Source organism: Phaenicophaeus curvirostris, chromosome 26 (genome assembly GCF_032191515.1).
Source record: "Phaenicophaeus curvirostris isolate KB17595 chromosome 26, BPBGC_Pcur_1.0, whole genome shotgun sequence".
Lineage (NCBI taxonomy): Eukaryota > Metazoa > Chordata > Aves > Cuculiformes > Cuculidae > Phaenicophaeus > Phaenicophaeus curvirostris.
The window spans coordinates 598366-606549 of NC_091417.1; positions in this window are offsets into that span (position 1 = coordinate 598366).

Consider the following 8184-nt stretch of genomic DNA (forward strand, 5'->3'; position numbering starts at 1 on the left):
GGAAACACCCAGGGGACACACCGCACAGCAAGGGGACCTGCCCCCACTCTCCCCACCTGTCTTGGTGTGCTGAGGTGGGTGATGGATGCCCATCCGTGCCTGGTGTGCAGGGTACCTGGGGACACCAGCGCGGCAGACCAGAGGGACAGGAGGTATCGAAGGATGTGAAAAATGTGTTGCCACGGAGACGGATGCTGAACTGCTCGTGGGGACGCTGGCTCGGGGGACGCTGGGCGAGACGTGGTGTCCCCAGGCTGGGAGGATGCTTCCCATCGGCTTGCATCGCCATCACCAGCTGCATGGAGACATTGGCCTCCTCCTCCCCTGAGCACGTGTGCGTGGACACGTGTGCGATGGTCGGAGCATCCCTGCAGCGCGTTGGGGGATGCAAGTGTGGCTGTGCCTCACTTGCAAAAGAGCCCAACTTGCTCTCAGCATTTTGAATAAGCTCCTCAACTTGTCAGACCTGCAAAACCTCCCTGCCCACCGGCAGGGGCACCCACTGGCACAGCCCCCAGCCCTACAGCCCCCCAAAGACTGACAGCAAGTATTTCTTTGGGGTGCCATAAGGTATTGTCTGTGATGGGAGAGGGTGGCTGTGTGAAGAAGCAGGTGTCTGGGGATGGTTCTGGCACTGGCTGGGAAGATTTAGTGATTTTATTGGATAGATCTCAGCCCTACGGCCTCTGGCTGGGGATGCTGTAAGGGACTGTTACCATCGAGCTGCTTTGGCTCAACATCGCTGCCAACCCCCCACGATCTCGTAAGGGATCTTTATTGCAATGAAGAGCTGATCTCGTAAGAGCTGCCAAACTGTCCCCAACGGAAAAACCACGACATCCACCCGAAGCGTGCTTATCAAGTTGCACCTGGATATGACAATGCCTTCCTGGAAATGGGTGGACTATTCGGAGAAATCATGACTGGGGCGATAAATGGGGGAGCCTCTGGCTTCTTCGTTGCTCGGTGGGCTCGGGGTGCTCGGTTGCTTCATTGTTTGGTGGACTCGACCTTGTGTGTGTTGCTGCGCGTGCCCCCCGGTCTACCTGGAGCTTGGAGCATCATCGGCGCTCCGTGGCCGTGTCTTCATCATCACCTGCACCGAGACCGATCCGATGGGACATCGCTAGATTCATGGTGGTGGTAATTATCTGCATCTCTACTGTCTTCTTGCTTAGGGATTCTAACTTTTCTTTTCTTTTCCTCTCTGTCCTGTCGCTGTTGTCAGTTGTTAAAATAAAGCTCACAAGATTGTACAGCATCTGACCTTGGTTGTGTCTTAATCTTGGTCTCTTGGGATCGTTTGAGAACCCTCCCCGATATTGGATCGGGACAGATGCTCAAGTCCGTTTCCCTCTTCTTTTATTATAAACCACATTTTTGGCTTCCTCTTCCCATTTCTCAAATTGTTTAAAGGTGCTTTGAAACTCCTGCCTGAGCCATCTCTCTGAGCAACCAAGGAGGGGACAGAAAGGATTCCCTCCTGATTTAAACCCCCAAAAGATCTTTACTTACCGAGCGTGGAGCCTCGTGTGTTCCTTCTCCTGATGGCTGTGGTTTCATGGGCACGACGGCCCCTGCGCTGCTTGGTACAAATCACTGCATGGAGAATTTTTTTTTCTTCCCTCTCCAGACCCCGAATTTAAAGGCTCCTGCTTTATTTACTGATGAATTCAATCAATTATCATAGTGCATAATTTGCTAAGCTGCTTTCCCAGATGCAGTGATGCTGTTATGGGGGAAGGGAGAGGGTAGAAACATTTCCCGTCCGAGTTTTTCATCTAAACAAACAGGTTTTTTCCAATCCCTCAAATAAAAAAAAAAAACCACAAACCTCAACAAAACAAACCCACCCCAAGCAAACATTTTTTTTCTCATTTATTTCAGACTTACAATTGCTAAAATAATTATGACCTGTTACAGTAAGCGCCGTGGCCAGTGCAGCCCCTCACTGTCACCCGGCCTTGGGGAACAGGAGGACAACAGGGACCTAGGAGTCCTCTCTCCTGGATGCTCTGTCTGCAAATTACCTCTGTTGAGGGTTTTTTTTGGAAACACCACGGGCCTGTTTTCAGCTTTCCCCTGGATAAAAGTTGTATTTAAAGCTCGATGTGTCTCATGTGCACGGGGTGCAACGGGCCACGGGGAGCTCACGCCAGCCCCGAGCAGCGATTGCTGCTTTATCACCAGAAGTGCACACTCAGCTCTTGCCAGGGGCTGAACGCAGCAGAAATGCTCCTTATCGACACCGTTTCTACCCTGCCCCTCAAAAACGCTTTGAAGGAACTGCCTGCCCGAGGACAAGGGTTTATTGCCCCAGAGAGGCTGCTCCTGGCGTGGGCATGGGGGACACACGTGAGCCAGGCTGGGTGCACGGGGCAGGCTGAGCAGGACCATGTGTTCCCCATGGCTTGGGCACTGAGGAGCTCAGTGGGGCCGGAGGCAGAGGCAAAGGGGATGGAGATGTGGTTTCCACCATAGGATCTCCTCCAGATCCATCCTTCAGGCTGGGACCAGCGCCAGCAGCCTGAGGATGCGCTACGACATTGCAAAGCCTTGGAAATGTAATGTGCTGAGGGCAGCCATCCGCTCGGGGCCCCTGAACGATGCCCACGTCTTGAGAGGGTCAGAGATAAAAGCCAGACCATGACAGTCAGCCCCTGGGGAGACCCCAGCCATAGTGCAGGAGATGTGCCCAGTGCCAGGCATGCGGCCAGTAGCACCAGGGCAAGAAGTAAAAGGCTGGCCAGAAATCATCCCTCATCCTTCATCCTTCATCCTTCATCCTTCATCCTTCATCCTTCATCCTTCATCCCTCATCCTTCATCCCTCATGCTTCATCCCTCCATCCCTCCATCCCTCCCTCCTCACCAGCAGCCAGAGCTGGGCACTGATACGGGGCGAGCAAAGAGGACAGTGTGTTCCCTCCACACCCATCAGCTCAATAAAATGTGGCAAAGTCCACTATTTTCCCCTTTTTCCCTTTCTTTAATAACCGAAAACAATCCCAGCCCCGAGGTGAGCGAGCGTGACTGCTCTGGGAGCATTAATCATCTGCTACGAGCCCGGAGTGGGTTATCACAGCTATTTATCCAAATCACCATAAATGCACCTTCAGCCTCTTCTGAAAGAGATTAAGTGTTTGCACTGGCTGCACCGATCGTATCACCTGCCCGGCTCGCAAAGTTCTGTTCCTGGCAAGGAGGAGGACAGGGCAGTGTAATTGATGCCAGGAGGAAAACCAGGCTCTTTTTTTGAATGGTTTGGGGTTGGAAGGGACCTCAAAGCCCATCCAGTTCCACCCCTGCCCTGGGCAGGGACACCTCCCACTGGATCAGGGGCTCCAAGCCCCATCCAGCCTGGCCTTGAACCCCTCCAGGGATGGGGCAGCCACCCCTGCTCTGGGCAGCCTGGGCCAGGGCGTCCCCACTATGAAGAATTTCTTCCTAATGTCTCATCTAAATCTTTCCGATTCCAATTTAAAGCCATTCCCCCTCATCCTATCACTCCATGACCTTGCAAAAAAAAATCCCTCCCCAGCTTTCTTGTAGTTCTCCCCAGGTGCTGGAAGGATGCTCCAAGGTCTTTTCCAGCCGTGCTGCTCCGATCCTCGGCCAAGGAAGGAGCTGGGTTCCTACAGGAGCTTCACCTGGGAGTCGCTCATCATTCAGCCTTCGTGGGACCCCAGGGGACGGGGATCCAACCCCTGCTCTGACCCAGTGGGACAACCTGCGCTTAATCCTGAGCTACCCCATGGCCACTCCCATGGCAGTCACACACCCTTCTGACATAATCTTCATTTTTTTCTCTTGTATTTAGTGAAAAACTGTGAATTTTGCCCCAGGTTCGGGGGTTTGTGGGGAACCGCAGCAGCTGGGGTTGTTTGAGGTGGCAGCTCGGCTCCTTCGAGGCAGCTGGGCTCTTGAATCGCAATCCTCCGGGGATGCATCTTGCAAATTAGCATTTCTTAGCGATAAAAACTTGATTTTGAAGGGGGGTGTGGGGCTGGGGAGGTGATGTGTGTGCAGAACAAACCAAAAGAAGTTAGATCAGCAAAATGGTAATTTGATAATCTCAATCGCAGGGGGAGAAGCTGCCCACGCTGGGGCGGAGCTGAGCAGCCAGGGAAGGGCAGGAACTGCTGGCTCTACCACAAATTTTCAGCTGATGATGCTCCATGGGTGCTTCGTACCCGCAGACAAACGCAGAGCAGGTGCTGAGCTTGGCTGAGAGCTGTGGAGCTGGAGCAGCTTCCACTGAGCCGCTCTGACTGAACGATCTGCAGGAAACTGTGGCATCCCTGAGCATCCCTGAGCACTCTCCAAGCATTCCTGAGCATCCTTGAGAAAGCTTGACCATCCCTGTGTAACCTTGAGTATCCCCAAGCATCCCTGACTATCACCGAACACCCTCCAAGCGTCTCTGAGCAGCCTCAGGTCCCCCAGGTCCGTGCCAGGACAGCCAGCGCTGTCTCAGCTCCCCGACCCACGCGCCACGGCCCTGGCAGCGCAGCGAGAATTTCATTACTGCCAGCTTGGGGGAAGCTCAGGCAGATTTAATAAAGCCATTATGCCCCCGGCAATGTCTTTAATTAAAGAGCTGGTTACAAATGCGTCGCTGTTCCCTGTAAGAAGAGCGAGCTGGCCAGGGTCGGAGGGGCTCGTTCCTCCTCGGATCAGCTCGCGCGTGGCAGGAGGGCAGGGACCCACGGCAAAGGCTGCCAGGGGACACCCTCGGGTCTGTCCCTGTTGCTGGGACAAGCGCTGGTGTCCAGTTAGTCCCGTAGGGTTGAGGGCTGCTGTGCCTTTTTGGCTGCTGATAGTCGAGGCGGTTTGCCTGGATGCGGTTATAAACATTTATAAAGCTGGTTTGTGTTGCGTTACAACCATGCTCTTCTGAGCAGGGAGCAAAGCCTTTTGCCTTGCCGAGTATCCCCAAGGATGAGCCCCCAAATCTCATTCCCTCTGAGGCTTTTCCAAGGGTCTCCGCTGGACCAGAGTGAGGGAAATCCTCCCTCTGCTCTGACTGCTGCCCGGTCCTTTCCAGCCGGGGAACAGCCCCGTGCCTCCAGATGTGCAGTTCATGGCGGCTTTTATGGCTTTGCTGATCAACCCTGGTAAACCATTTCCCAACCTTTCCCCGAGCGCAGGCCGGGAGGCGGCAGCGGCTGCGGTGGCTGCGCCGTGCGCCCTGGCCCCGTGGGCAAAGGTGCCGCTGGGCAACGGAGCCGGGCCTGGGACTCTGCCCCGCGCCGCAGAGGGACCTGACTTTGCTCTCGGGTGGCAGGATCCATCAGCATCCAAGGCTCCATCAGCACCCAAGGCTCCATCAGCATCCAAGGCTCCGTCAGCATCCAAGGCTCCATCAGCATCCAAGGCTCCATCAGCATCCAAGGCTCCGTCAGCATCCAAGGCTGCCCTGGGGTTTTGGCTCCGGTGAATCGTGCGGTGGTCGTGCAGGTTGTCCAGCTCCTGGGGGTTTGTGCCCCACAGCACGAGTCCTGGTGGGGGGAGGAGGAGGAGGCGAAGGGGGTATTTGGGAGGAGAAGGTGATGGAGATGTTGGGGGGGAGAAGGCGATGGAGAGGATGAGGGGGAGAAGGCGATGGGAGTGTTGTGGGGAGGAGATGGAGATGTCGGGGAGGAGAAGGGGCTGTTGGGGGGGAGAAGGGGCTGGGGACGCTGTGGGGATGGCGGGGAGGAGGAGGCGGTGGGGATGCTGGGGAGGAGACGGGGGTCCGGGGGGGCAGAAGGGGCTGGGGACGCGGGGGGAGAAGGCGACGCCCCCCCGGGCATGGGGACACCTGGCGGCCACAGGCGGGACAGACACACGGACAGGCGGAGGGACAGAGGGAAAACGGAGAGAAACGCAAGGACAGACAGATGGACAGGCGGAGAGGCGGACACAGACAGACACACGGAGAGACAGAGACAGATCCGTGGACAGACAGACAGACACAGGGACAGAAAGACACAGAGAGACACACAGACAGAGGCAGAGTCTGTCAGACAGACACGTGGATAGGCATGGACAGATGTACGGACAGACACAGGGACAGAGGAAAAGACAGACACACGGACAGAGAGAACGGGGATCCAGCCCCCCCGTGGGCACTTCCAGGGATGGGGCAAAGAAACGCGCACGAAATGAGGCACTTACGGTCCCTTCCGACCCGAACTCTTGTGTGATTCTACGATTCTAAAGGGTGATGGAGCCCAGGCCAGGGCAGGGGGGCCCTGGGGGCTCAGGCTGGGGGGTCCCCGGCAAGATCTGAGGGCTCAGCGGCAGCTGGGGGGGCTCAGATGCTGCTGTGGGGTCTGTGGGGTCTGTCCCCTCCGTGATGTCCCCCCAGGTCTCCCCCCGTCTCCCCCTCAGTGCGATCCCTGCCGTCTCCCCCGCGGTGATGCTGGGGGTGCAGCCCCCCCCCCTTTGCCATCACTCGGTTTCCTTGCCAACGCGCCGTCCCCGTCCCTCGCTGCCACCGCTGGGCCCTGCGCAGGCGGCACCGCAGGTAGGATGGGGGGACATGGGGGGGCTGCGTGTGTGTCTGCCTCCAGCCCCCCCAGGGCATCCCCCCAGGTCTGAGCCCCCTCCCCTGCACGAGCCCAGAGCCCCCAGCGAGAGCAGAGACACCCCCCCCCGACCCCCCCGGGGAAACTGGGGGACCCCAGGCCGCAGTGGGGGCTGTGAGGTGCACCCCCCCCCGGCCATGGGGTCAGGGTTTAATAGGAGACCCCCCAAAAAAAAGGCAAGGAGCAGCGGCTTTGCCCTGGGAAGGGGGGATTGGGGCTCCCTGGGGGGGCAGGTCCCCATCACGGGGTGTCTCTGGGAGGGGTCGTGGCTGCCTCCGGCTCCCCCAGCGCTCGGCACTGACTGGGAGCAGCGAACGGGGCAGGTTTAGGGCTGACAGGCAACTTTCAGAGCCCTTTTCCTAGGGGCGATGCCCGTTCCCGTGGTGGGGCTGGGGGGTCACGCTCTGTCCCTCCATCCCCAGCGCCGCCGGGGGCCGCGTCGGCCCCTTCCGAGGCCGCCAGATGTTTGCATCTGGCAGGAGGATGCGGGGGGCTGGATGGGGCCCACGGCCATCCGTTTGGGGTCCCCGTTGGAGCCCCCAGCCCCACGGCAGCGGGGAGGGCCCGGGGCCTCCGTCGTGGTGCTGGGGGGGAGATGGAGCCTCCCGCCGCCCCCACCCTGTCCTGGTCCCGCTGCGCGTCCCGTCGCCGCGGGCGGTGAGGCTGGACACGGGCAGGTGGCTTTTGCAGCACAACCTAATGGGATAAACCAATTCCCGTAACCCACTTAGCCGGCTGATCCAATAAAGGTGGCTGGGAGCAAAGTGTGTGCGTAGTCTTAATGCATCTCCCACCCCTCCCCGGCCCCCCCAGCCCTGGCGGACAGGGGAGCAGCAGAGCTGGCAGCGCTGCTGGTGGCACTTGAGGCAGCTCTGGTCCCCGAGCCGGCGGGAGCGTCGAGGGAAAACCCAGCGCGAAGGGCGGCAGGTGGGCCGTGGGCCGTGGGGCCGCGGGGCCGTGGGGCCGTGGGGCCGTGGGGCTGTGGGGCTGTGGGGCCGTGGGGCCGTGGGGCCGTGGGGCTGTGGGGCCGTGGGGCTGTGGGGCTGTGGGGCCGTGGGGCCGTGGGGCTGTGGGGCTGTGGGGCCGTGGGGCCGTGGGGCTGTGGGGCTGTGGGGCCGTGGGGCCGTGGGGCCGCTCTCCGGGGTGGCTGCAGCGTGGTTCGGATTCGGGAACACCGCGTGTCCGCCCCCCGCGAGAGGGGTTTGCTCAGCCCCACGTCCCCAGGGGCCATCGCCTGTTGTCATGGGGAGGGCCCCCAGCATCCTGGATTAATCCTGTGCTGCCTCCATCTAGCGGGGTTTGGGGTGCTGGGGCTCTGGGGTGAGCAGGGGAGGGGGTGAGGGTGGAACGGGGATGGGGATGGAGTCGGGGGGTGGAGGAGCAGGGATGGAGGGAGCAGGAATGGAGGGACTGGGATGGAGGGATGAGGGTAGACCGGGAAGGATGGAGGGATAGGGATGGAGAGGCAGGGACGGAGGGACGGCGATGGAGGGACAGCGTGGCGGGGGGGCTGGGGCAGGAGGAACGAGGACTCGGGCAGGAGCAGGGGCAGCAGCAGGGACAGGGCTGGGCGTGCCAGGAGCCACCTCCAGGTGTGGGTGACGCAGCCAGGA